Consider the following 7500-nt stretch of genomic DNA (forward strand, 5'->3'; position numbering starts at 1 on the left):
GTCTTGGCAGTCCTCCAGTGTAACAGAACTTGTTTTTGTACTTTCTGTCTTTGGTAACTATTGATTGGTTCAAATCAGCTTAATGGAGCATCATGCACCTTTAGTGAAAACCTCACCACAGATCTCCTTAACACAGACCTCCTCACTACAGACCTCCTTAACACAGACCTCCTCACCACAGACCTCCTCAGTACAGCTCTCCTCACCATAGCCCTCCTTAATACAGACCTCCTCACTACAGACCTCCTTAACACAGACCTCCTCACCACAGACCTCCTTAACACAGACCTCCTCACTACAGACCTCCTCAGTACAGCTCTCCTCACCACAGACCTCCTTAATACAGACCTCCTCACTACAGACCTCCTCAGTACAGCTCTCCTCACCATAGCCCTCCTTAATACAGACCTCCTCACCACAGACCTCCTTAACACAGACCTCCTCACCACAGACGGCAATACAAACCTTTTCACCACAGACCTCACTGAAGACCTCCTTACCACAGACCTCCTCACCGCAGACCTCCTTACCACAGCTCCACCCATCCACACAAGCACAGTCAGGGAATCAACTCCACCCGTCTGGTCAAGGTAAAAGATTCACATAGTCACAGACATGATGTGAAGTTCCAGAGCCCTTACTGCCTTCTGCCTTCAGGTGTGGCAGGAACAGCCATCTATAATCTGCTCCCTCTGTTCACTCTGCTCACTCTACTCACTCTGTTCACACTTCTCACTCGATTCACTATGGTCACTCTGGTCACACTGTTTACTCTGCTCACTCTGCTCACTTTCCTCACTCTGTTCACTCTGCTCACTTTCATTCTTTTCATACTGCTCACTCTATTCACTCTGCTCACTCTGGTCACACTGCTCACTCAGCTCACTCTGTTCACTCTGATCACTTTGCTCACTCTGCTCACTCTCACTCTACTATGGTGTATCAGGATGGGCGCGGGGGTTCAGGATGGGAGGGGTGGGTACATCTCTGAGCAGAAACAATAATTCATGTTTTTACTTACAGCATCTACTTTTTTGTTTAACAGTTACACTTTAACACAGAGTTACTCACACTAACACAGAGTTACTACCACTTTAACACAGTTACTCACACTGTGACAGTTACACACACTAACACCGTTATTCATTCTTTAACACAGTGACTCACTCTTTAACACAGTGACTCAGACTTTGAGGAGCTGGGATCACTCTTCCCGACAGGTTGGGGAGTCTGTATTTTAATCTGGATTTTAAACTGTTAATATTTAATCAGAGGTAGCTGATGACATAACTAGCCTAACATACTTAAGAAAGGTTATTGGTCTTTTTCTTTTGTACATTTCAGCTTGGCAGAGCTGCCGTTCCCTCGCAGGGGCCGCGTGACCACGAACACGCCAGCGTCAGTGGTACGGCCTGCTGTGTGCAGGGGGACTCACGTGTATTATTCATAACCACGTCCCCCCTGGGACAGCATACACCTGCACAGGATTTAGTGTTCGGTGTTTGTATGTATTTAAACCCCTGTCAGTGTGTGCTCCCTTGCTGGTCATTGTCGCTACGTTTGTGTTAATGTCTATCTCTGTAACGTTAGTGTGTGTAGTCCCTTGTTAAAGTGTATGTGTTCTTCATTTAATGTTAAATGTATAGTCATGTGTACTGTAGATGTTATGTGTGAGTGCCACCTGTGTGGTATGTGTGTAATGTTAATAAACGTCTTGCACTGTTGAGGAAGTCTGTGTGTCCTGCCCCCTCCGTCTCACTAGATGTCTCTTCTTCTCTTCCAGTTCAGGTCAGATCTCCTCATTCTCTCACCCTCTCAGTTTTCCCTCACTCACTCTCCCTCAGTTCTCGTTTATACTTTCAGCCCTGTCTCCTCTCTCCCTCTCTCTCTCTCTCTCTCCCTCTCTCTCTCTCCCTCTCCCTCCCCCTCTCTCTCTCTCTCCCTCTCCCTCTCTCTCCTCTCTTTCTCTCTCTCCCTCTCTCTCTCTCTCCCTCTCCCTCTCTCTCTCCTCTCTTTCTCTCTCTCTCTCTCTCTCTCTCTCTCTCTCTCTCTCTCCCTCTCTCTCCTCTCTCTCTCTCTCTCTCTCTCTCTCTCTCTCTCTCTCTCTCCCTCTTTCTCCCTCTTTCTCCCTCTCTCTCCCCATCTCTGTATGCTCTATTGATAAAATTCAGTACACCTCCAATGTTTCAGTTCTGTCTCCTCACTCTGCTCCCACATGGCAGTGGGAGCTCTGGAACTGATCTCCACACTACGTGTTATGTAAGACACATCTCTGCTCCTAACCCCTAAACCCCTCCTCTTCCTCTGTGCCACTCTTCATCTGTGCTGAACTGCCTGCCCCTTTAACAGAAGCTCTTGCATAATTCAATATTTTAAGTGAAAAACAATGCACCCTACCCACAATGCACCCTACCCACAATATGATCCCAGGCACTGAGAACACTGTAGCATGTGAGAGCAGGCTGGCCCAGACATGGAGCTGATTATTAGTGTCGAGATGAATGGGGAATGACTGGAAAGACTAACAAGTAAACCCGAAGACCTTATCAAGAGAAGAGACTGACACACACACACACACACATAGAGCTGAAAAGCAGGTTTTCCCCTGCTCTCCAGGGCATATCGATGGCACAGAGCTTCCTGTACTGTTAATTAGGGGTGAGGCTGTTTAAACTTGTCTAGATGATGAGCGTTCATCACCTCTGAGTCAGACTCTCTCTGTTATTACAGCTCTGAATGCATCTCAGTACCAGCATAGCCTCCAGCTACACAGCCAAGGCTGGCTTCTGTGATCTGAGCTCACCGCTGCTCAGGCTGTGGAAGAATGTAGATAGGACTGTCTGCTGCGACTACGCTGACTTTGTGTGGGGTGAGTGGAGCAGATCGCTGCCACTCTATCCTGGAGGAGATGCAGGGATCGTTGGAGCAGGTCTGCCTTTATCCTGGAGGAGATGCAGGGATAGGTGGAGCAGGTCTGTGTTTATACTGGAGGAGATGCAGGGATAGTTGGAGCAGGTCTGCCTTTATCCTGGAGGAGATGCAGGGATAGTTGGAGCAGGTCTGCCTTTATCCTGGAGGAGTTGCAGGGATCATTGGAGCAGGTCTGTGTTTATCCTGGAGGAGATGCAGGGATAGTTGGAGCAGGTCTGTGTTTATCCTGGAGGAGATGCAGGGATAGTTGGAGCAGGTCTGTGTTTATCTTGGAGGAGATGCAGGGATAGGTGGAGCAGGTCTGTGTTTATCCTGGAGGAGATGCAGGGATAGGTGGAGCAGGTCTGTGTTTATACTGGAGGAGATGCAGGGATAGTTGGAGCAGGTCTGCCTTTATCCTGGAGGAGATGCAGGGATAGTTGGAGCAGGTCTGCCTTTATCCTGGAGGAGTTGCAGGGATCATTGGAGCAGGTCTGTGTTTATCCTGGAGGAGATGCAGGGATAGTTGGAGCAGGTCTGTGTTTATCCTGGAGGAGATGCAGGGATAGTTGGAGCAGGTCTGTGTTTATCTTGGAGGAGATGCAGGGATAGGTGGAGCAGGTCTGTGTTTATCCTGGAGGAGATGCAGGGATAGTTGGAGCAGGTCTGCCTTTATCCTGGAGGAGATGCAGGGATAGTTGGAGCAGGTCTGCCTTTATCCTGGAGGAGTTGCAGGGATCATTGGAGCAGGTCTGTGTTTATCCTGGAGGAGATGCAGGGATAGTTGGAGCAGGTCTGTGTTTATCCTGGAGGATATGCAGGGATAGTTGGAGCAGGTCTGTGTTTATCCTGGAGGAGATGCAGGGATAGTTGGAGCAGGTCTGCCTTTATCCTGGAGAAGATGCAGGGATAGTTGGAGCAGGTCTGCCTTTATCCTGGAGGAGATGCAGGGATCATTGGAGCAGGTCTGTGTTTATCCTGGAGGAGATGCAGGGATCATTGGAGCAGGTCTGTGTTTATCCTGGAGGATATGCAGGGATAGTTGGAGCAGGTCTGTGTTTATCCTGGAGGAGATGCAGGGATAGTTGGAGCAGGTCTGCCTTTATCCTGGAGAAGATGCAGGGATAGTTGGAGCAGGTCTGCCTTTATCCTGGAGGAGATGCAGGGATCATTGGAGCAGGTCTGTGTTTATCCTGGAGGAGATGCAGGGATCATTGGAGCAGGTCAGCCTTTATGCTGTGGTACATTCAGAAGTGGACAACCAATGATTTGATCTCTAACCTCTAACCCCAATCCCAAGAGCATCACAGCTCCTAAATTGCTCCACACACAAACGCACACACGCACGCACACACACACACACACACACACACACACACACACACACACATGCACGCACATACACACACGCACACATCCTCACACTTACATCAGGTGCAGCAGGCATTATCTAATATCACTACGAGTAAATGAATTGTACGCACTCTGCATTAAGACCCAGGATTAATGCAGAGTTACTGACACTAACAGAGAGTTACTCACACTAACACACATACTAACACAGTTATTCACACGAACACCGTTACTCACACTAACACACTCACACTAACACAGAGTTACTCACACAAACACAGTTACTCCACTAACACAGTTACTCTCACTTTAACACAGTTACTCACACTGTGACAGTTACACACACTAACACCGTTATTCATTCTTTAACACAGTGACTCACTCTTTAACAGTGACTCACTCTTTAACACAGTGACTCACTCTTTAACACAGTGACTCAGACTTTGAGGAGCTGGGATCACTCTTCCCGACAGGTTGGGGAGTCTGTATTTTAATCTGGATTTTAAACTGTTAATATTTAATCAGAGGTAGCTGATGACATAACTAGCCTAACATACTTAAGAAAGGTTATTGGTCTTTTTCTTTTGTACATTTCAGCTTGGCAGAGCTGCCGTTCCCTCGCAGGGGCCGCGTGACCACGAACACGCCAGCGTCAGGTTGGCATCAGCCTTCTGTTACTGCCAGAAAGAAATGACGTCATAGTTTATTTAATGGTTTGTTGTTGTGTGCAGCCCATGTCCAGGGGTCAGGGGTCAGGGGTCAGGGGGTACTGTATGTCAGTCATAATGAGAGTAGTGTGTTGGTGTATTTTGAAGCATTGATGACTGACTTTACACTACAACTATTTATAGAATATTCATCAGTTTTTGCAATAAACTGAATTTCAGTATTTTTGATAGCCACATCATAGAAAACATTATATTTCAAATAATAGTTATAGATCCAGATGGGTCGTGACTGTGGGGGTAATGGCTGTCTGTCTGTCGTTCTGTCTGTCTGTGTGTGTGTCTGTCTGTCTGTCTGTCTGTGTGTGTGTGTGTGTGTCTGTCTATCTGTCTGTCTGTCTGTCCTCTTTGTCTCCCTGCAGGCGAGACGCCTCCTACTCCAACAGTAATTAAACAAAAAAGTAGATGCCATAAGTGAAAATATGAATTAGTTTCTGCTCAGAGATGTAGCTGAATAAAGTATAAGACCTACCACGCCCCATCCTGGACTCACTGCGCCCCTTAATGCTTTAATTTTAAAGCATTAATGACTATGACTGACTTCACAATACAACTATTCATAGAATATTCATTACTGTTTTTGCAATAAACAGAATTTCAGTATTTTTGATAGCCACAACATAGAAAACATTATATTTCAAATAATAATTACTATTTCAAAATAATTGTATAGCTAATTGTGGCACAGTTAGAACCATAAGTGTGCTGCTCTTGATTGCCACACTCACACAAAGATGTCACACGTCTCAACACTTTTGGACAAACAACTTTATTTCTGATTATGCATCTATACACTGTACATTTCGCTCACTGTGCTTAATAAGCAAACGCAACCTCATAGAGTCCTTTATCTTACAGTCTATATGCAGAGAGAGAGGGAGAGAGAGAGGGAGGGAGGGAGGGAGAGAGGGAGGGAGGAATTGAAACGGCGTAGGTTAAAGAGGAAGATGTTTTTGGTCATATTGTGTCTGCTGCAATAATAAAGAAGAAAAACTTTGTACCAGGAGTGTCGTAAAAGCAAAAGGTTTCAGCAGCAGTGCTAAGCGGAGGCTGGTGAAACACGCGTTTTCGACGGGGGTGGCGACATGCGTGGATGTGGCCGGAGTCAAAATGAGAATTCTGTAATAACACTGACGACTCGGAAAGTAAAAGTCCTTTATACAGATTCCACTTGAAATAAAAAACAGAATCAAAGAGCAGTGAAAACATTGCACAGAGGGCACATGTTCACAAACAGGACAGCCAAGCGCACTACAAGAACTGCTCACACCTTTTCTTTCAGCTAACGCACTCCATTCAAAACAAGACAGCTATTGTATATTTTTTTCTGAGAAAAAAATGGTAACAAGATAAATTTATAATACAATATTGTAAATAAAAAACATATTTACACTGATGAATCTGTATTTGTTTAATTCTTACACCATCTAAGTCTGCTTATCTAGAACATGTACTGTTATTGCTCTGTTAATCTCTTAGATCAGCAAAAAATGGCTTTCTTTGTGTGGTTTTTTTTTTAGAAATATGCACATTTTCAGCATTTTTTGGGAGCACCAAAATTCTTTGTGAAATTCTCCCTTTTTGTTTTTTGTAAAAACCCACAAAAGTGAAGTACAATCAGAGTGAAAAACAAATACAAAATAAAAGCCCACAGCGCAACATACAAAACCGCACAGCCCGTCTCTCCTGACAGCTGGTCTCCCCTGACAGCTGGTCTCTCCTGTCTCAGTGGGGCTTTGCTTTGGCGCCCACTGTACTTTTTTTTATAGTCCTGAGGAAGAGGAGTCTTCCTCACCCCTACAACACACTCTAATGTATATATGTCACTTTAGTATATTTTATGGGTTTGATCATTCCTAAAAAAGAGGAAAAATATTTGACATACATGTCTTGATAAGAATATTTGCAAATGATTAAAAAGCTCAAATCGAAATGCATGAATATTTCCAGTGGCATTTGGTGCAATGAATTTTGCAAGGCAAATTTATTTATTTATTGGAATAAACCGAAATATCAAAGAAATACTGACAAAAAAATGGCATCAAAATCTTTCAAAGGAGCTGCAGTTTACATTTAACCAATGGGGGTAAAGTTCATTCTTAGAAAAGAAGGGGGTGTGTAGATGTGCAAAGAAATGCACCTCAGAACCACCCCCAGTGTGAATGGGACTGGCTGCTGTTGCCGAGAGACAGCTGTATTGATAAGAGTCCCACTGTCTGTGGAGCGCCACCATAACACGTACTTCCTCTACGTCTTCCTCCACGTCTGGAACCTAAGAGCCAGCCTACAGGCACTTAAAGGTTAACCAGCATTAAATATGCACACTGAATTTGCTTTTAGCCTAAGAGTGTTGTGTGTGTGTGTGTGTGTGTGTGTGTGTGTGTGTGTGTGTGTGTGTGTACATGTGCTGATACATACTAGTTCAACTCTTATTTTGAAATTTTGTTTAGAGAGGCTTTGTTTAAAAAGACAGATTTGCTGTACATTACATAACACAACATAAAAAATGACA

General features: G+C 44.9%; 1 protein-coding gene and 1 long non-coding RNA gene across 3 annotated transcripts in view; one reads left to right on the top strand and one right to left on the bottom strand.

The window, feature by feature from the left end:
• Positions 1-1713, top strand: part of LOC118240692 (uncharacterized) — a 25376-nt gene extending 23663 nt beyond the window's left edge. Inside the window, exon 3 of the long non-coding RNA XR_004775566.2 lies at positions 1345-1713. This is a non-coding gene — a long non-coding RNA (uncharacterized LOC118240692). The remainder of the gene's footprint in view (positions 1-1344) is intronic.
• Positions 1714-5741: 4028 nt separating this feature from the next.
• skia (SKI proto-oncogene a) overlaps positions 5742-7500 on the bottom strand; it is a 44509-nt gene continuing 42750 nt past the window's right edge. For both annotated transcript variants that reach the window (XM_035521959.2, XM_035521960.2), the window contains exon 7: positions 5742-7500. This exon is cut by the window's right edge and continues 2423 nt beyond it. The gene's annotated coding sequence lies outside the window, so the exon portion shown is untranslated.

The sequence above is a fragment of the Electrophorus electricus genome, chromosome 25 (assembly GCF_041902795.1).
Source record: "Electrophorus electricus isolate QZ-2024a chromosome 25, ASM4190279v1, whole genome shotgun sequence".
NCBI lineage: Eukaryota > Metazoa > Chordata > Actinopteri > Gymnotiformes > Gymnotidae > Electrophorus > Electrophorus electricus.